The sequence below is a fragment of the Procambarus clarkii genome, chromosome 13 (assembly GCF_040958095.1).
Source record: "Procambarus clarkii isolate CNS0578487 chromosome 13, FALCON_Pclarkii_2.0, whole genome shotgun sequence".
Classification (NCBI taxonomy): Eukaryota; Metazoa; Arthropoda; class Malacostraca; order Decapoda; family Cambaridae; genus Procambarus; species Procambarus clarkii.
The window spans coordinates 38,206,382-38,213,569 of NC_091162.1; the positions used below are offsets into that span (position 1 = coordinate 38,206,382).

General features: G+C 43.1%; 1 long non-coding RNA gene across 1 annotated transcript; it reads left to right on the top strand.

Moving 5' to 3' along the window:
* Positions 1 to 2,968: 2,968 nt before the first annotated feature.
* LOC138364505 (uncharacterized) lies at positions 2,969 to 3,752 on the top strand. The gene is made up of 3 exons (XR_011228422.1): positions 2,969 to 3,188; positions 3,336 to 3,413; positions 3,540 to 3,752. It is a non-coding gene; the product is annotated as an uncharacterized lncRNA (long non-coding RNA).
* The last annotated feature ends 3,436 nt before the right edge of the window (positions 3,753 to 7,188 follow it).

The following is a 7,188-nucleotide window of genomic DNA, read 5'->3' on the forward strand; positions in this document are numbered from 1 at the left end:
TTCTTTTTTTTTAAATATTTTTTTTTTTTCATTTTTTTTGGGGGCGATTTGCATCAAACTTACACACCTGACTGTACGTAAGCCTATCTGTAAGGATGTCAATTTTGGAGAAAATTGGTTAATGTCAACCCCAGCCACAGATTTTAGAACCTTAGACTTTATTCATTTCTGTTTTTTTTCAATTGACACAAACGTTTACAAAACTCATTCTTTTTTTATTCAATTTACATGAAACTTACACAGTATATGTGGAGGGCATGTCTCTACATTGGGGGGCTTTCATTTTTCTCTAAGTTCATTTATTGATTTTATAATAGCAATAAACATGCCATATATGCAAAAAAAAATTGGGGAACTTTGAACATTTGTATTAGGAAAACTAAAGATGTTTTGGAAATTCTAAATCCCCAAATCCTTTATTATATGCTAATGTGTCAGAAAAGTGTCACAGAATAATTTTATCTGAAACGTGTGTTCTGAAGTGAAGACTTGAAAATGTGTAAAAAACGTTCAAAAAAAAACAAAAACAAAAAAACTCCCTTTCTATTTACGCTGCAGTACTGAAACTTGGGACAATTTAAGCACTTTTCATATACAACTAGAAAAATAATATTGGTTGACATTGAACAACTTTCATTATAATAACCAGACGCCCCCTTAAGTGATGTTTGTAAGAAATGCACGGAAAAGACACGGGACTGCACCTGGCTTTTTCTGTGTTCGGGTCAAGAAAGAGAGAAGTCACTCTCGTTGTGAGACTGCAGCGGGCCATTATGTAGTTAGACAAACCATTAACGTCCCCTACAGGAAGAGCTAAGTGTGTGTGAGGATGAGGGCAAAGTCTCCTGCAGGAGGGGAGTGTACCATTACCTAAAGCGTTTTTCAATGTCGCGACGGGGTAAGCGTACTGGTCGCAGGTTGGAGCCTGACTGGTCATCTTTCCAACTAGTCTGGGTATTTCTCCTACGACACCGGAAGTGGTGGGACACCCATTACCATTGCGTTTCGCCAGGGTCTGCGACTCTCTCTCTCTATCTGTCTCTGTCTCCCTGTCTCTCTCTCTATCTGTCTCAGTCTCTCTGTCTCCATGTCTCTCTCTCTCTCTATCTGTCTCTCTCTCTCTCTCTCTCTCTCTCTCTCTCCAGATCATTTAATAGTTGGGGAAAGTAACATCATTTTCCTTTCTCCTGCTGCCGCTGTTCACATATCTTTCTCCATTTCACTTAGACTGACAACGCATCAGAGGATGACCACCATGTCAATTTTCAAGCCCGCCTTCACTCTCACCCTTACATCCTTGTAAGGTAACACGACCAATATGCTAACTTCGTTCTTTACCCAATATCATTAATGTAACGTGGAGAATATACCAACTTCATTCGTTCTTTGCCCAAATATCATTTTAAGAGTAACGATCTGTCTCTCTGTCTGTCTCTGTCTCTGTCCCTGCTCGCTCAGTCTCTCTCTCTCTCTCTCTCTCTCTCTCTCTCTCTCTCTCTCTCTCTCTCTCTCTCTCTCTCTCTCTCTCTCTCTCTCTCTCTCTCTCTCTCTCTCTCTCTCTCTCTCTCTCTCTCTCTCTCTCTCTCTCTCTCTCTCTCTCTCTCTCTCTCTCTCTCTCTCACTCGCTCTCTCTCACCCTCTCTAAAGTCCACCACACGACCCTTCACTTAGTAAACTCAGTCAAAGTCAGTAGGTTAGCGTTTACTAAAAGAGAGAAACATTCCATATCGTCACGAAGACGCGATCTCTACCTACAAATTGTTTATGTTAACTGTGATCATTGAAATGTATGCATGTTTACTCAATCTCCATCACCTCTCCGTCCTACATCCATCCATTACAGCTGTGCGGGGCTATCTTGTCAAGGTCTCACCTTCGCGGCGGATTGAGGTGTACTGAGATAGTCAATGTAAAGGGATGACCCTTACCCTCCCCCCGTCCACCCCCACTTACCCTTTCCCCTACCACCCCCTCCATGGCCGAACCATCACTGCCCCCTTCCCAGACCGGATGTTCAACTAAGCTTTAGTATCACCATTCTTTGCTGAAATAGCATTTTTTTAAAGATTATCCAGTCATAAGCTGGTCTTCAGTCTTATTATTATAACAACTCTTAATTTGATGTAAACACAACTGCGTGGGATATACATAGCACTCTCGCACAGGTTTTGGGGGAATTTCCCGGAAGTTTGGCGCGTTTCGGACGCTCTCACCTGACAGGTGGCGCGCGGGTGTCTAGTCACATAGGCTTTTGGGGGAATTTCCCGGAAGTTTTGGCGTGTTTCGGACGCGTGTGAGCGTGTTGTGTTTGGGTATGTGGACAGGAAAGAGGGGAGGTCATGTTGGGCAGCTGACAGGTGGCGCGCGTCGCTCCCGTCCTCAAGTTTTTTTCGGGGAATTTCCCGGCCAGTCCTCAGGGGTTAAGGTACGTGGTCAGGAAAGAATGGAGTTCTTGTTGTGTGAGAGTAAGTGGTGGAGTAAGAGGAAGGAGTGAAATGAATATGTGTGTTTAGCAAGTGATAGAGTAAGAAAATAGAAGGAAGATGGAGGAAGGAGTAAAAGAGTTGATCGTGAGTTAGTGTGTAGATGAGAGGAGAAGGCAACACAGTCTGTTATGTTGTTTTGGGATGGGAGCTGGATGGAGCTTCCCCTTCGTCGGGAGAGAGTGCTCTGGGCCATTATGTGGTTAGACAAAACATTAGCTCCCCTACAGGAAGTCGCAAGTGCGAGAGGAGGGTATGAGAGAGCACCCTCCTGTGGAAGTTGGCCATTCCCTTGGACCGTTTGTCTAAAAAGGTTTTCGTTGTCTTCAGAGTGTTGATGTTAGTCCCACGGCGACTCCCCATACACTGTGGATTTCCGGTAAGGAGGCGCGAGGTACTTACTCCTGCCGACAGACAGACCCTCACCTGTCACCCATCAATCACTTCTCATTGACCTAGGTCGTTTCGCTCCCCTCACACACAAACGCCCCGCCAGTTCCCTGCGAGACTTCATCCGCTACACACGCGTCATACAGCTCCATGTCATGGAAAGGCGAAGCTCTACAGCATGCATGAAATGCGGAGTGTTTTATATTCCATCACCGAATCAACTGTGTCGACTGCAATGCGCTAGCTGTGAAAAACCGCCCCTAGGACATTACGACATCAAATGCAAGCGATGTCAGCAGATTTTCTGTGATAACCGTGAGTGTTATTCATATTTAATATTCCACAGTTCATTTTATGTCATCCACAGGTGAAATATCGCGTGTAAACTACTATAGTGTGAGAATATTTTCTCATTCGAGCTATTACATTCCACACAGTTAAATATGTTCTTTCCAATTTCAGTTTACAAAACCGTGAAGTGTCCATATTGCTCACCCGCCCCGCGAGGAGGTCATCGCCGGAATGAAACTTCACATAAACGTAGGTAGCATATAAAAATACACTTCTCGTATCTGTATTTCATCCACTTGCAAGCGAACACACATGCATAATAATAAACATATTTTCCCCATTCACCCGTGCTGAATATCATTTGTTCCATTTCAGGTTATAATCCCTACCTCAATCGACGGAGGGAACAGAGCGACGTCATCGAGCCTATACCCCATTCCTCACACACTGAGCTAAGGAGTGCTCATCTCACTCGCGGCCACCCCCCGCCCCTTCATCAAGGTCAGCCACCCCGACAGATGGGGGGCTACGAGACCGTATCGCCCCCTGTTAACACGATGTTACGAATTCATACCCACTCACCTGCTCAACCCCTTCACCAGGACATAAGTAAGTTATTATTACTGTCTGATTTCAGTCTATTTCCTAAACATATTTATCCACACTAGTCTGTTCCCATACCTCATAATATATACGCTTTCATTCTTTCTAGATATATATATATATATATATATATATATATATATATATATATATATATATATATATATATATATATATATATATATATATATATATATATATATATATATATATATATATATATATATATATATATATATATATATATATATGCTTCATTCTTTCTAGAGATAATATGTTTTCTTTTTTTACAGACGACACACCGCTGTGCATAGATTTGGCATCCAGCGACAGCTGCAGCAGCAGTGGTAGTGAGAGTGACACAGCAGGGCGGACAGTAGCCACTTCCGGCTCTCACAGGGAGGGGAGGAGGACTCGTTCACGCCCTCACTCAACCCCCATTTCCTCCCCCAGCCCCATACCCCAATCAATCAGCGACAGCTATGACAGCAACAGCAGCAGCAGCAGCAGCAGTGGTGAGAATCGTACCATTTTCATCTCAGACAGTGACTCAGACGACAGCTCAGCAGACCGTGACCTTGACCCGCCAGCGTCTGTCAATTCTGACTTGTTAGCACCGTCTGGCATAGTAGCTGAATCAGCGGTCTCACCCATTCATCTCGGAGGGGGAGGGTTATCACCACCCCCCACCCCTCCCAGCCCCATCCCTTCACCCCCTCCACCTCTTTCCCCCTCTCCTCCACCTGCCTTAGAAATTCAACCCCAGCTGCTGGATCGAATTGATAACTATAACGGCAGTTATGTCCGGCTTTCATTCTCCATACCAGAACATGTTAACACCTCACCAGGACTCTATCTGAGAACATATAGGGATTTTTTCATTAATGAGATACGCGCCCTCTTCTCTCCACGACACCCATTCCTCCTAATTTACCCAGACATCACTCTAATTGTGAGAAATTTAAATGTACAACAAGACAGGGAGGATAATCTATTGGATCCTATAAATAACGACGGCTTTCCCATACGAGGTGAGGGGCAGAGAATTACTCTAGAGGAAGTAGAAACTCTTATTGATTTTTGGGCTGATGAATTGACAGAGAAAATATCCCAGTATCTGGAAGCGAAGGAAGGGTCCAATGTCTTGGTTGAGCGGCTCACCGGGTTTTACATTAACTGTGGACAGATAGAACATCCGATAAGATTAGGCTCACATGTAGACTATCCTGAAGGCTTGCGTGGGAAAAAATTGGTTTTCAATCCAGAGGGAGAGGCAGATATTTGCCTTATGCAGTGTGTTGCAGCTTATAAATGTTTAGCTAAGGGAATGCATCTAGATAATATTCGCGCTAGATCTGTGAATGCTAGTTGGTGTCTCAGACACATGAAATGGCCAGCAGATGTCAATTCTGCAGTGACGTTTGAGGATATTCACAAGGTAGAGAAAATGAATAAAGTCAGTATATTCATCTATTCACTAGAAAGAGATGAAAATGCTAGACGACAACGACACTACATTACACTAGCTAGGAAGGGAAGAGGAGGATATACAGACGTCATACCATTGCTGATGTTGGAAGCTCAACATTTAGTATTAATTAAGGATTTTAACCAATATGTACGTAATATACGAGGTCATGGAGATCTAATCCCAAGTCATCACAGCTTCTGTCACTGTTGTTTGATATCACTCCCAGCAGATAGCATGCAGAGTCATGAAAGTACATGCAAAGTACATCAGACTCTCAAATTCTACCCACCAGAGAGGAAGATTACTTTCCGTAACTATGGACGGGGATATGGTCCTAGTCACATGTGCTTTTATGACTTTGAGTGCATGCTAGACCGCTCGAACCCTAAGGGAATGATAGAAACACGTCACAATGCAGTGGCGTATGCGTACATCATCATTGACAGACAGAAGAATATTGTTGAGAAAGTTACTTATTTGGGTAAAGATGCGGTCAATCACTTTATAACCACGCTAGAAGCGTCATGGGCACGAATCAAGAAGGGGTTAGCATCCTATGAACTTCACATGTCCCAGCAACAGCAGGCACTATTTGAGACAAAAACAACCTGTGAACTCTGTGATGTACCTTTTAACGGAGAAGATGTAATCAAAGTCCGTCATCACGACCACACAGTAAGATTCCACAATTATCAAGCAGCGTACTGTGATAGATGTAATTTGCAGTGTGTAAATTCATACAAGTTCCTATACACTTTTTCACACAACGCTTCCTATGATTTAGGAGTAATCCTAAACGAGATGAGAGATAGACCAGGAAGTGAAATAGATATATTAGCCAAGGATGGATTTAAATTTATGAAAGTCGATGTGAACAACTTAAGATTTTTGGATAGTTTAGCCCTTCTCAACGGCTCGCTAGGAAGAATAGCTAAGGATCATATTGATAGTGGGAAGCCTACCACATTCACTTTGGCTATGTTAAAAGAGGTAAATAAAGCGGCCATCCCAAAACTGCTCACGGGTAAACAATCATTCTGCTATGATTATTTATCCTCTATGTCTGTGTTAGATGAACCACAACTCCCTTCTCGTGATAAGTTTTACAATACACTAAAAGATGAAGAGTTGTCAGAAACAGATTATAAACAAGCCTTAGAAATTTTTGATTTGGCTAAATGTCGCAACATAGGGGAGTATCTGCTCCTTTTCCTCAAAGTGGACACAGGATTGCTAGCCGATGTGTTCACAGTCTGGCGAGATACCATGCTTGCTCTCTACAAATTAGACATTTCACACTACATTTCTTTACCCTCATTTGCTTGGGATGCGTTCTTGCTTAAATCGAAAGTTCAACTTGATGTTGTGTCAGACCCATTGTTATATGATTTACTTCGTCGGAATCTCCGAGGTGGGTTCACCAGTGTAACGAGACAGTACACGAATGTGGAGAACAGGCACACAGGCTTAGATCTAGGGGAAGATAGTAGCTACATCATCTACTTAGACTTTAATAGTCTTTACGGGGCGTGTATGACTGAACTACTCCCTCGGGGTGGGATCCGGAAACTGACACATGATGAGCGTGACGTACTGCTGGAGCAAGGTTTGGAGAATATCCCATGTGACGGGACCAAGGGGTATTGGGTGTTGTGTGATACACGGCAGGTCCGACCTGAGGTAGCTAGGTATACAGATGAACTGCCCCTTGTTCTTTCACATACATGCATTACTGAGGAACACATTTCACCCTACAGTAAGAATATTCTTACAGAAGAAAGTCGTGGGCTGCCTAAAAACAACACTAAATTAATTGCTTCTCACCTTCCTCAGAAAGACTACCTCGTTAGTCTGGACTTGTTACAGTTGCTCATGCGCATTGGATTAGAAGTAGCTAAAGTTCACGACATCTACGAATTCGAGCAGGAGAGTTACCTTAAAGACTTCATT